The sequence below is a fragment of the Nannospalax galili genome, unplaced genomic scaffold (assembly GCF_000622305.1).
Source record: "Nannospalax galili isolate Female #2095 unplaced genomic scaffold, S.galili_v1.0 scaffold406, whole genome shotgun sequence".
Classification (NCBI taxonomy): Eukaryota; Metazoa; Chordata; class Mammalia; order Rodentia; family Spalacidae; genus Nannospalax; species Nannospalax galili.
This window is the reverse complement of record NW_008357033.1, coordinates 1,755,598-1,769,269: the sequence shown is the minus strand read 5'-3', so window position 1 is coordinate 1,769,269 and position 13,672 is coordinate 1,755,598. Positions and strand designations below refer to the sequence as shown.

Here is a 13,672-nt window from a genome sequence, read left to right as displayed (position 1 = left end):
TGGGTGCGAATCCCAGCACCCACCTGGCAGCTAACAACTGTCCGTAACTCCAGTTCTAGGGAATCCAATGGTCTCTTCTGTTTTCCATGGGCGTTGCAAGACACAGGGGCACTTACCTACATGCAAGTAATACAGTCATACACATAAAATAAAAATAAAAAATAAAATATTTAAATCTTTCTTCTTTATAACTTAACCAGTCTGTGAAACTGTTATTAGCCATAGGAAATGTACTAAAGCAGACACTTGTGTGTGTATGTGTGTGTGTGTGTGTGTGTATGTGTATGTGTATATGTGTGTGGCATATGTTCATGTTCATGTGGTATATGTATACATGTGCATGGGTGCACATGTGTGTGCATGTTTGTGGAGGTCAGAGGTTAAACTCAGGTGTCTTCCTCTACTACTCTCCACTTCATTTTTGAGACAGGGTCTCTCAATGACACTGAAACTCATTGATTCAGGATAGGATTCAGCTAGACTGGCTGGCTGGCCAGTGAGCCCTGGGGAACCATTTGTCTCTTCCCTCCCACTCCCCCACCCGTGTGCTGGGGTTATAGATGTGCCCTTATGCTTGTATGAAAGGCACTTTAACAATTTTACCAGCCTCAAATACCTTTTTAAAAAATACCATAAATTCAGATGGCCAAACCCTGTGGACCTGCTCCCACCAGCAAACTCTTTCTGAAACAATGCTGTCAACACATAAGCCATTTCATCATATATAATGTACATGCTGATAACAAATCATCTCTTGTCTCTTCCTTTCTAGGGACATGGTTCCCTAAATGATGTTTATTTCCCATAGATAAATATTGAATCTTGTTATAATTATTAAATACTTTTGGAGATTTTTTTTTTTTGGAAAACAGTTTTAGAAGCCTGAATTTAAGAACAATGTAGATAGACAATGTAAACATGGCTTCTTCAAAATACTGCAAGTTCAATTGTTTTCAAGACTGAGCTTGTAATCTACAGTAGGCGCTGTCTAAGGATGACACATGCAGATCAAATCTTGACTCCCATCTGTACATATTGAAATAAGGTTTTACTGTTGTACCTATTCTAACTCACTTCTGCATGGCCTAGGCCTACTTTATGGGAACAAGCGTGGGACTGTGAGGTTTGGGTGCACAGCCTCAAAAGCCTGGGATATTTGCTATCTGGACATTTATAGAAAAAATAAATGAGCTGCCTTAGGTCAAATGAAAACAGAATACAAACCTTAACTACATGTCTCCACCATGAACTAGAAGCTAGTGTCCTCTATTGACGCTTTCCATTCTTTTCACCATTTCATATTAGAATTTCCAACCATTTGTCAGATCCTTCTCTTATGATCACTTATTTATTTAACCAAAAACTATAGTGTTAGACAAATTCCTGCCCTTTTAAGACAGTGGTCACTTTGTTTTCAATTTTTTTAATAAATAATTTGCGGAGAATTTCGTATGTGAATATAAGGTGTTTTGATCAAATCCATGCCCACTCCCTCCCCTCCTGCTCCTCCCATATCTCCTCATCACTTTTTTCTGATAACTTCATGTACTCTTTCTTCTTCTGTGATTTCTTTATTTATTTTAAATGTTTTATTTATTTTTTACGTGTATGTATGTATTGCCTGCATGTAGGTAAGTGCATCTCTGTCATTCAATGCCCCTGGAGGACCAGAAGAGGCCGTCGGAACCCCTGGAACTGGAGTTATGGACAGTTGTTAGCTGCCATGTGGGTGCTGGGATTCGAACCCGGGTCTTCTGCAAGAACAGTCAGTGTTCTTATCCACTTAGCCATCTCTCCAGCCCCTTATTTATTTATTTTTAGGGGGCTTTTGGTTACTCTAACATTACCCCCTCTGAAGAGGTAACCCTAAAATTTTTTAAAGATTAGATACAAGCTCCCAAATACGTTCACCATTTTTGGCCTTTGAAACAGAGTTTGTTGCTAAGAGGGCCAAGGCCATTTTGACTTTTAGCCAAGAAACTGGCTTCTTTTCATTTTTAAAAAATATTTTATTTATTGTGTTTATTTTATGAGTATGAGTGTATTGCCTGCATGTATGTGAGTGCACCCGTCGTGCAGTGCTGTGGAGGTCAGAAGAGGGCTTCGGATTCCCCTGGAACTGGAGTTAAGGATGGTTCGTAGTTGTCATATGGGTGCTGGGAAACAAATCCGGGTCCTCTGCAAGAGCAGTCAGTGCTCTTAACCACTGAGCTGCCTTAGGAGCTGAGCCACCTCTCCAGCCCTGAAACTGACTACTTTTCTTTGGGGTCTTTTTACTCTGACTGCCTAGCCAATTCCTACCTCCTATTCTTATCACACTGGGTGTGTTTTCAATTTTTTTACAAATATTTTATTTATTATTTTTATTTTATGTGTAGGAGTATTTTGCTTGAATGCATATAAGTACGTCTCATGTGTGCAATACCTGCAGAGGGGTGTAGGATCCCGCAGAACTGGAGCTGCAGACTGTTGTTAGCTGCCATCTGATTGCTGAAAATTGAGCCCAGGTCCTCTGAGACCAGATTCCAATGCCTGAAGAGATCAGGTCACCCCCTATTCCCTTGCAGCTCTCTCCCTGGGACAGTGAGTTAAAGCATTCTTTGTACCATGGCCTAACAGCAGATCCTAATTTATGGTCCCAGTCAATACCTGGCTCTTCCATGCTCCTTGTCATATAAGCTATGCTGAGCTAAATGACATGGCGTAAAGCTTCACACCACCCCCAAAACCTATCAGACTTATAGAAGTCTGATATTTCTGTTGTTTGTGGGATTGCTCAGGGGAGTTCCACTCAAGAGGCTTTTCTGGCCTCCTGTCCATCCCTCCCAAGGTGGCTATCTCCTCTCTTTGTCTCCGTATGCCTTAGTTTCACTCCTAATGAAGCTTCTCTCCAGTTTGTTTTCTCCAGTAAAATTTAGACATTTGGAGCAGTGGTTAGGAGCATCTGGAGGGAATAAGGGATTGGAGAAATGAAGAGCTGGCGATCGATGGATATGATGTTCTGGTGAGCTCTTTTGTGAAGAGTGTCAATGCATAAAAACTATGCATGTCCTAAAACCTAGAAGAAAATATTGTCTTCAAGCCAGACATCACCAACACCAGATGTCTGAGCAGTTCAGACCCTACACCTAAAGTGTACTACTTATCTTCTTTATCTTTCTTTTGACTTTCCCAGGTATCTTCCAACCTGGCTTGATACATCTAGAGCAGTTAATGAGAGTTGGGATCAGAAGGTCATGTGTTCAAATACTATCATAGCAAGTTACTTACAATCTCTGAATCTTTTGTATTTCTTTTTTTTTTTTCTACCATAAGGAAAAGAAGATAAATGTTAGAGGAACTAGATATGTGTAACTTGATTTTAACCTTACACAATATATTTATTCATCAAAATATCATATGACTCTATTGATAAAATCATTTTTCCTGTTTTTGTGTACTAGTTAAAAAAAAACTAAAATTAAAATCCCTTTGTAAGACAGAAAAAAATCCACAATCTCTTTCCTGAGGCCCATCTGTTTTCTGTGTATTTAATGCATATCTATCTATAGAATGAACATTTGTGGTTGAAACGCCCTTGACATTTTCTTGAGGAAAGAGAGGGAATTAAATGTGGAGCACTCAATTGCTAGGTAGAAAAGAAACGAACACAATTAGCACACTGTGGCACAGTCCACAGCCAAGGACAGAATCCATTTCCATAGGCCCCTGACTGCTCTATGAATACTCTTTCTCCACTGGCAAACTTAGCTACAGCTCAAAATAGGGAGAACGTGAACCATGAGGTCACTTCCTGGGTTCAATCACTGGCCCCTTCACCTCAGATTGTGCAAAAGCAAGTAGATAACCCAGAATTCGGGTTTTCTGAGCTTACTTCTTATGAAGTCTAAGGAAGATGGCACGTACACAACTAGGATGGTATTTGTGACAAAGTAAAGACAAACAGCTACTGATTTATAGAACATTCCATGTAATTGCCTGTGATGGAGTTTCTTAGTCCCCTTCTCTTTCTTTAACTCTGATTTTTCTAGTCAAAGGAATTCAGATTGTACATATCTAACTAAATGCATCATCTTTCATCTTTTTGTCTAGTTTTCTTCCACTTGCCTTTCAACCTAACTTGATATACCCAGAGGAGTTAATAGCCTGAGAGTTGCAATGAAAAAGACATGTTTAAATCTTAGCATAGCAGCCTCAGGCAAGCTATCGATGCTCTCTGAACCTCACATTTTAGAACTATGAAGTGGAGATTGCAATGATTACCTCCTAGGCTTACTGAGAAAATAAATGTATAGAACATATTGTCTGACCCACAGTGAATAAGTTCGACCATTTAAAACGCCATCTTCGACTTTCCTTTATACCTTCTTACCCTCAGAAGTTAACAGCTAAAGGATTGGTTTCTATGGTGGTTTGAATGAGAAATGGGCCCAGAGGCTCAAGTACTTAAACACTTAGTCAGTTGGTGGTGCTGTTTGGGGAGGTCATGAAATGTTGTGGATATGTGGCCTTTCTGGAGGAAGCACATCACTGGGAACAGCCTTCTAGAGTCGATAGCCTTGCCCACTTCCAGTTTGTCATTTCTCTGCTCCCTGTGCACTCTTGAAGATGAGAGCTCTCAGCTTTTGGCTCCTGCCACCATGCCTGCTTAACCACCATACCTCTCCACCATGACGGACTCTTTTTTTCCTAATGTATACTTTCTATTGAGTTTTTTTTTTTTTTTGCATGTCATATAATAGGTCTTAATCAAACTTAGACCCCCTCTACCATCCACATCCCCCCATACCCCCCACATGATTTCATGCATTCTGTCATATATATTAAGTCCTATCTGGTCAAGCATTTTTATCCAGCTATCCCTCACTGCAAGTTCATCTACAGGAGTCTAGTCAATCTACCTAGAGTCTCTCCCTTAAAGAAGATCTACTCTCCTACACCCAGTAGTCATCAATTGTCGAGAGTTCCTCTGCTAAGGTTGGGGCCTGCTCCCAGTTCTATGCTGGGATTTTGTCTGATTGAGTTGGCATGGGTCTTGTGCATGCTGTCACCACAGCTAGAAGTTTGTATGAACAAGTTTCCAGAGGCCTGAAAGCCTCTGTTTTCTTATGTTCATGTACCAACCTTAGCTTTTACAATCTTTCTGACCCGCTTCTGCAATGGTGCCTGAGCCATGGGTGGGTGAGATTTGCTATAAGAGTCCTCTCCAGGAACATGCACTCTGCAGATACATACAGAAGTCCATGATGAACTCTTAACCCTGTAGAATAGTATGTCCAATGAACTCTTTTTTTCTATAAGTCACCGTATTCATGGTGTTTTATCAACAGAAGAGAAACTAGAACAGTTCTTGCTCCTTTCATGAGCCCTTTTCCTCTTTGCCCTCTCTGACAGGGTCTATGAAAGTCACCAATACTGCAAACTCTTAACTGCTGTGTCTGCTTTCAGGTCTTCCCTTTGGTTTATTTATTTTCTGTTATGTATCTTCACAGAAATGGCTACTAAAAACTATGGACTACTAAAAACTATGGCTACTAAAAACTATCTGGGTATCTATTTTTTTGTCCACATCCCTCCACTAGAATGTAAACCAGTGAGGGTCAGCCCACATTGTACTGTGGTATCTATCCAGCACCCAAGAACAGCAGCTGAAGTTGCCAGAGTGCCTCATTAGAAGACAAATGTGGATTCTATTCCACCAGATTAAAGTATTGTATGAGTTTTGAGCCACCCACCTGAGACAGTGTGGGCCTTGCATTTTATGTATGCAAAGTATTCAAGTCTCTCCAAAGCCAGCTGCTGACCCTCCATGCCATCCTCCACCCCATGCTTCTTGCCAAGGGTCTTGCTGGAGCTTCCCTTTGACAAGAGAATTCTTTCCCCCTATCCTTCAGCAACTAGCCTAAAAGTCCCAAAATTCCCCTGGTGGCTGCAAGCCAGAAACAGTCTCTTCCCTGTTTGAAATCTCTTAGCATTTTATCCGTGCTGTTAAATATTCTCTTCTACTTATACCTTAAAAGCCAGCAGCACTATCTCTTTCTTTCTAATCCTCTACACAGCCTAAAATGTGATAGGAAACAGGGCAGATTCTATCACAGGAGAGAATTGTCAGGATCGTACAGAAAGGCATAAATCCTTGGGTGAAAAAAATGACCTTCCTTTATGTCTTTAAACATTCTTCCTTTATGTTGAGCCTTCTGAATCTGACTCGCTTTAAATATGACAAACCATGCAAGCAAGAACAATGGAAGCCCTTACATATCTGATACTAAATCTTCTTTTCTAAGTAGCTGAAGCATTTGCTTTATGTTTTTCACACTGAAGACAACGTGTAAATTGCTTTTCACCCACTCACCTGGGGTGAGGCAGCCTCTCCACCAGGTAAGGAGAGAAGAGTACTGATCACTCTCCCACTTGAGACCAGAAGGGTTTTTGATGATTGTTTTCTGTTTGTCTCACTCCCCTTTCTAGATTTCCAAGCCTCTGAATATCTGGTTTCCCTCTTTTGAACTAGAGGATAGTCAGTCTTTTATAAGGATTATTAGTGTGTGGGGGGGATTATTTTATGTCACTGTGGGGAATACTAGTCCTGAGCAGAATCTCTTGAGAAAAAAGAACCATTCCAGGGGACTGAGGAGATGGCTCAATCAGATCCCACATAAGTGTGAGGACCTGAGTCCAATCCTCAGTGCTCACATAAAAAGCTGAGTTTTGTCACAGCACATCTGTAACCCTCACACTGGAAAGGCAGAGTTGAGATGGTTCCTGGAGCATGCGTACTAGCCAGCATGACAGACCTTGGTGAAATGGAGATTCAGTGGGAGACCATGTCTCATAAACACAAATGACAGAATGCCTGAATTAATTCCAGTGGGGGTGTGAGAGGGTGCCTATGGGGGAGGGGGTATAAAGATGACCAAGATTGTCTATGTGAAATACACAACAAATCAATTAAAAAATTAAAAAAAAAAACAGGCCAAACCTCTGGTCTTCACATGCACATGTACACATGTGCATGCATACCTGAACACACACACACACACACACACACACACACACAGAAGCCACTCTATCCAATTCAGACACATCAGGAGAATCATGGTGCATATTAGGTTACTAAAAAACCTTGAGGTAGTTTTCTATTATGGAAATACTATGTCTCCTTGATTTAGTCAAGTACTTTCTAGTTCATTTTGGGACAGAACAAACCATGCCTGTCATAAAGACTGTCTCAACATCCTGCAGCATCTTCATCTCTCCAGTAACACACTCCAGCAGCAGGACCATCGCTGACCTAAGGCTGGAACGGCATGCCACATCCCTTTTCAGTTCTCACTGCCTGGACCATGGTAACCTATGGAGTCAGGGCAGGAGTTTCAGATCATGAATTAGTGTGTCAACCCTCAGTACTAGCTGCATCATGCTTTGGCAAGTCAATGAACTAAGAGGCTAATTTCCTCACCAGTGAAATAGATTTATAAGAGAAATATAACTTATGTGAGAGTGTTTTAAAAGAGTAATAATCAATTAAGGTCAGGAATTTATTTCTTCCATTTCATCTCTAAAGAAATTAATAATGACAGTTGATCATGTCAACTTATTTTACTTGTTGCTTTGACACCTGTGTTCACACAGTTCTGGTAGGGGTGGACTGCTTCCCACCCCTACCAGATTAGAATGTCTCAGTCGAAATGTCTTCCTGGTGACCACTTGTGAGCTACAGTGAAGAGAGTTGTCCTCTAGGGAAAATGGTAGTACTCCCTACAAAGTGGCTATACACAGAAAAGCACTTCTTTTCAGTCAGACACACTAGCCATGCTTTTTATGTTTATTTTTTGTATTTATTTATTTGGAGGAGGGTTGTGCATGTGCCTTGATATATATGTGGAGGTCAGAAGACATATTTTGAAAATCCGTCCCCTCCTTCCACCATGTGGCCTCCAAAGCTTGAACTCAGGCCATCGGGATGCTGACAAGTGCCTTCACCTACTGAGTCATCTCAATGGCCCCGAAAATATTATTTTTGAAGCATGTACAATTCAGTGATGAATTGGAAAAAGAGGTCCCTAACTGATTTTCTCAGAGCACAGTTTAAATAGCTAAAACCTCAGACCCAGTTGCTAATCCCAGTGATGCAGAAATGACATTCTCAAGCGAAAGGCCTTTGGGTTTTTCCCATCACTTTTAAGCAAGTAGCTGTATACTATGCCTAGAGCCTATTCTGTGCTTTACAGAGTTTTGCAGAAATCTTCAGGATATATGAATAAGCAATGCTGGTGCCCATTTGTACATGTATATATACAAATTCGGACTATTTTAGAAATGGAATCTACTATCTCACAAATATGCAAGTCCTCAGAGCTAATGGAAACATAGTCTATAGAGCACTTATATATGTTTTATGTCACCTTTGGAAAGTGAGACAAGTCTTTGACTGAGATTTTCATTCTAGGACTGCTTGAGGATGAAAGTAACATATATGTATCTCTTACAAAAAATTACTTTTTCATCAAGGAATCTTCACATAGGGAAATGGGGACCACAATGTTCTGGAAAGACCTTTCAGGCCAAAATTTTGAAGTAACTTGAGCAGTCTTGACACCATCTTTCTAACATTACCTTGAATTACTCCTGTCTCATTCTTCAAAAGCCATTCAAGAAACAATTCCATGTTTCATGTAGTATATGAAACAATGAAAACACAGATCTGAGAAACACCTGTTTCCTAATGGACTCTTGGTGTCCTAGTAGAAATTTGCATAGAATTCCCACTAAGCTTAATGTCACTTAATATATAATTGTGAGAACTGCAGAGATGGCTCAGCAGTTAAGAACATGTACTACTCTTGCAGAGGAACTGAGTTCAGCTCTCAGCACCCACACTGGACATATCATAACCTCCTCTAATTCCAGTTCCAGGGGATCCAATACCCTCTTCTGGACTCCAAGAGTGCCTGCACTTACACAAGCACATTCCCACACATAGACACATACATATATACATAATTAAAATTAAATCAAATATTTACATATATGGAATTATATATAATATATATTAAATAAAATTATGGTCCAATTATTTCTCATCCTCCTTTTCTAAAATAAGGAATGAAAGAAGTCCAGGATGCTGAAAACCCTGAATTAAGCAGCAACAGACCATGGGGAACAATGAGTACAACATCCATCCAACGACTATCTTCAGTAACTGTATGGGACAGGTAATACTCAGTCCAGTACAGCTGTTGAACAAGTCAGACGTATGTCTGAACTCCAGAAACAGATGAGATGAGTCAGACAGGCATCAGCAATATGGAGGTCCCCACCCCTGCCTGCAAGGAATGCCCTCAATGGTTGATAGTACCAATCCCATGCACACTATGTTTTAACTTTTTTCCGTGCATACAAGTATGTGAAGGTTAGTGGTAATTGTCACAATAAAGCATTAACTAGATCAAGTTGTTTTTTGGGCACGTCTATGGGAGATTAGCTTGATTGTGTTAACTGAGGTGGGAAAACCTCCCCAACTGTTGTCCTTAGGCAGGGGCTCCTGAACTCTTTAAGAATGAGAAAGTGAGCTGATCATAAGCATGTAAGGCATTCATTCATTTCTACTTGCTTCTTGGTTGTAGATGCAATGTGATCAGCAATCTCAAGTTCCTGTTCTTTAACTTCCCACGATGGTGGGTTATTATGTGGAACTGTGAGGGCAAGAGAAAGCCTTTTCCCTCAAGTTGTTTTTGTCAGGATATTCTATCACAGCAGTAGGAAAAGAAACTAAGACGTGTGTGTGTGTGTGTGTGTGTGTGTGTGTGTTGTGTGTATACCTACGATAAAGTTTTATTTATACCTTAAGCACATTAAGAGATTAAAATAACTAATAATAAAAGATAGCAATTGTAACAACATACTGTAATAAAAGCTATAGAAATGTATTCTTTCTCTTTAGAAAGAGTCAAGGCAAATGGCAGGTTTTTATGTTTGTTTCTTTGTTTTTAAGACAGACATGTAGTCCAGAGTGGCTTCAAACTTGCTGTGTAGCTGAGGATAACCTTGAAATTCTGATCCTTCCTCTTCCACCTCCCAATATTAATATTTTGTGAGTGGGATTGGCCTCAGATAACAGAAGCCATAGAAGCAAAATTGAAGATAGGCAGGTATTACTACATTAATAAAACACAGATTTAATAACTGTTAACCAGTAAAGAAATAGTAAGATAATAGAGTAACTCTAAGGCGTTTCCTTTAAATAGAAGACAGGAGAGGCAGTAAGCATGATTTGTAAGCCGTGACATGAAAGCTGCTGACGTAAGCACTGGAAAAGACAGGGTTCATGCAAAGTCCCTGAGGTAGGCAGGCAAAGCTTGGTATATTAGAATAGTGCTTCTCAGACAACACTATGCAAAGCCATCCCCTGTGAAGTGTCTTAAGATGCAGATTGGGATTCAGTTGGCTATGGCTTGAGATCCTGCATTGGTGTTGGCACTAATCAGAGAACAAAATTTGAACAGCAAGATGTTGGGAGATCAAAAGCCAGAGAATATGGCCAGAGCTTTGTGAGGACAGCGACATCTCACAGGAGAGTGGAGAGGAAGAAGGACGTCAGATGAGGACTGGCACAGGTGCCGTCATGAAGGGTATGGTCTTTACAGACCTGCCATGTATTCTCCTTTGTAGAGCAGGGAAGGGTGCGGTAGACGCTCCAACAGAGAGGAAAGAAAGTTTGCTCAGTCCAACTTCCTTTTGTGTACACACATATACCATCTTACAGATTCAATTATCCTAAGATCAAGTGTGTCCTGCAGGCAGGTGAGTGAGGAAGGATTTGGAGGTGGCGCTGGTACTGACATCCTTTCCCCAGCCTGACTGTGTCTCATAAGGAATTATGACTGAAATCAAGGTTCACACCTGATAGTTGGAGCAAGGAATGAATTAGGTACCTCCGAAAGTTGCAACTGAGTTCCTCACCTCTAAGTAACTGACTTTGGAGATAGAACATTTAGGAACTAAATGAGGATAGAGGTTGGAAAATGTCTCCATGGGTAAAGTGCCTGCTGAACACACACCAGTACTTGCGTTCAGATCCCCAACACTCACATTAAAAGACAGGTATGGCAATGTCTGTAACCCTAGCACTGGTGGCCTGAGACACGACGAGTCCACAGACTTACTGGCCAGTCAGTCTGGCTAAACAGTAAGCTCCAGGTTCAGTGAAAGATACTGTCTCAAAAATAAAGGTGGAAACCAGGCGTGGTGGTGCGCGCCTTTAATCCCAGCACCAGGAGGCAGAGGCAGGTGAGATTGAGGACAGCCTGGTCTCTGTAGCAAGTTCCAGGCCAGCTGTGGCTACAGGGAGACCCTGCCTCAAAAAGACAAACAAAAAACAAACAACAACAAAAAAAAAACTCAGGAAGGTGGAAAGCAATTGAGGAAGACATCTGACATTGACCTCTATACAGACACATGCATGAGTAAGTACACCTGCACAATGCACAACACACACACACACACACACACACACACACACACTCAAGTGCACGCCATGTGAGGGTAAATCAGGCCACACCGGTAGGGCCCTAGTTCAACAAGACTGATGGCTATAAGGTGATTACGAGATATAAGGTTGAGAAGCACAGAGGACACAGGAAGGAGCTGGTCATTTGCAAGTCCCCAAGAGAACTCTCAACATAACCGTCACCCAGGAAGGTGTCTGCATCTTCAACATACGGTCTCTAGACCTGCAAATCAATAAATTTCTGTGTGTCACCTAGTCTGTGGGATGCTGCTTTGGGTACTCTGGCCAATCTAGATACTGGGCATGTGTAGCTTACATTTAACAATGGACTCCATGTTCACTCAGCTTTGTAGAGGAGTGAAGGAGGAACAATGGCAAACAACTAATGGGTCATGGTAGTCATCTCTGCTCAGAATATGTAGGAGGGACATGTTGGAAGATTATGAAACACATTCATGTCCAGGTCCCTCTAGAGGGCTTCTGACTGATTTGGTCAGGAATGGGTCCTTAACATCAGTATGTTTGCAATGCTTTCCATATAATTTGCATTTCTCAGAGATGAGAAACAGTGAATTGTGATATATATATATATATATAAAATAAATTTGAAAGAGATGCATCCTACCTCGAAAAAAAAAAAAAAAAACTATATATCTTAAAATCGAATGTGTGTATAAAAATCATGTGTGTATGTGTGGTATGTGTGTGTGGTATGTAGAGTACGTGTGTGTTGTGTTACAGAGTGTGAATGTGGACATGTGTTTAAGTGTGCACTTGCTCAGACATGTACACATGGGGGCTAGAGGTAGATGTTGTGAGCCTTTGAGCCTCTCTCTCTTTCTCCTTCCCTTCCTCCCTCCCTCCTCCCTCCCTCCCTCCCTCCCTCCCTTGCTCCTTCCTTCCCTCCCTCCCTGTGGAATGCTGTTTTGGCCACTCCCTTCCTCCCTTAAGTTTTGAGACATGGTACTTTACTGAACCTAGAGCTTGTCATATCTGCTAGGCAGTCTTACCAGCAGCCTGGGGATCCACCTGTCTCCTTCTTCTAGTGTTGGGGTTACAAGTGCCACTATGCTCAGCTATTTTACATAGGTGCTGGAGATCCAAACTCCAAACACATATTTTTAAGGAGGCTTCCAGAGCTGCTAGAGACAGCGAAAGCAGATGATGTATTTATAAATAAGTGCAGAGAATACAACTTGGTTAGTATCCTTTCCCAGACCTGACATACAATAAATAGGAAGCAAAGTTTTCCTTCTCCTCAAGCCTCAGAATGTTCAGATTTGAAAACACCTACTTTTTTCTTGTGTGAGAAGCCAAATAACTGTGCAAGGATTATACGTCCTACCAATGCCCTTGGCCCCAGGCCCTAGGTAATTGCCATTTTAATGATAAAAGTAACTGTTAATATATGTGCATTACTGAAAGCCACTCTCCAATCTTCCTTGCCAACCTGCACATTTCTATAATAAGCCATTTATTCAAAGTTCAATTATTTTGTTATATTTGATTAAACAGAATCAGCACCACAATAATTCTATTAGAGTGAACTGACATCCTCTCTCAAGAAAATCAACCCCTTTGCTGAGCATGCTTTTAATAGTGAGTTTTCCTAGTATTGATGGCCATATTTGAGCACGATTCTTGAGAACTGCTTTGAAGATTGACAGCAACCTTACAGATTGCTTTTACAAAACAGTTACCATGTCAACAGTTCAAAAAATTATGCAGCCTTAGAGATAGCACCACAGCAGTCATAAGACTTGGCAGGCAGGAAGTAACTATTAAAGGCTTGTAATTAGTGAATTAATCCAGAGCTTGAAAATAATAATAATTTAATTCCTAGGCTATGTCAATAACATTTAGGCATTAAGATCTATTCAAAAAGTGCATCCCCTAATTCTATTATCAAGAATGTGGAATGAGGATGAAGTTAGTGTAGACCTCGGTTGGATAAGTAGCCTTTCTGAGTATCATGATGGGTCATTATTTATCATCACTGTAGTCACCTTCATCCTCACCATCATCAGTTTCATCTTCATTATTATCACTGTGGTGGTCTGAATGAGAAAAGTTCCCCACAGCATCATGTATTTGAACATGTGATCCCCAGTTTCTGGCTCAAGGAGGCATTGCACTACAGGTGTGCTTTGAGGACTCTCT

General features: G+C 40.9%; 1 protein-coding gene across 3 annotated transcripts in view; it reads right to left on the bottom strand.

Moving 5' to 3' along the window:
- The window catches only part of Grm7 (glutamate metabotropic receptor 7), a 998,867-nt gene that overhangs the window by 216,478 nt on the left and 768,717 nt on the right, over window positions 1-13,672 (bottom strand). The gene's annotated exons all lie outside the window — the stretch shown is intronic.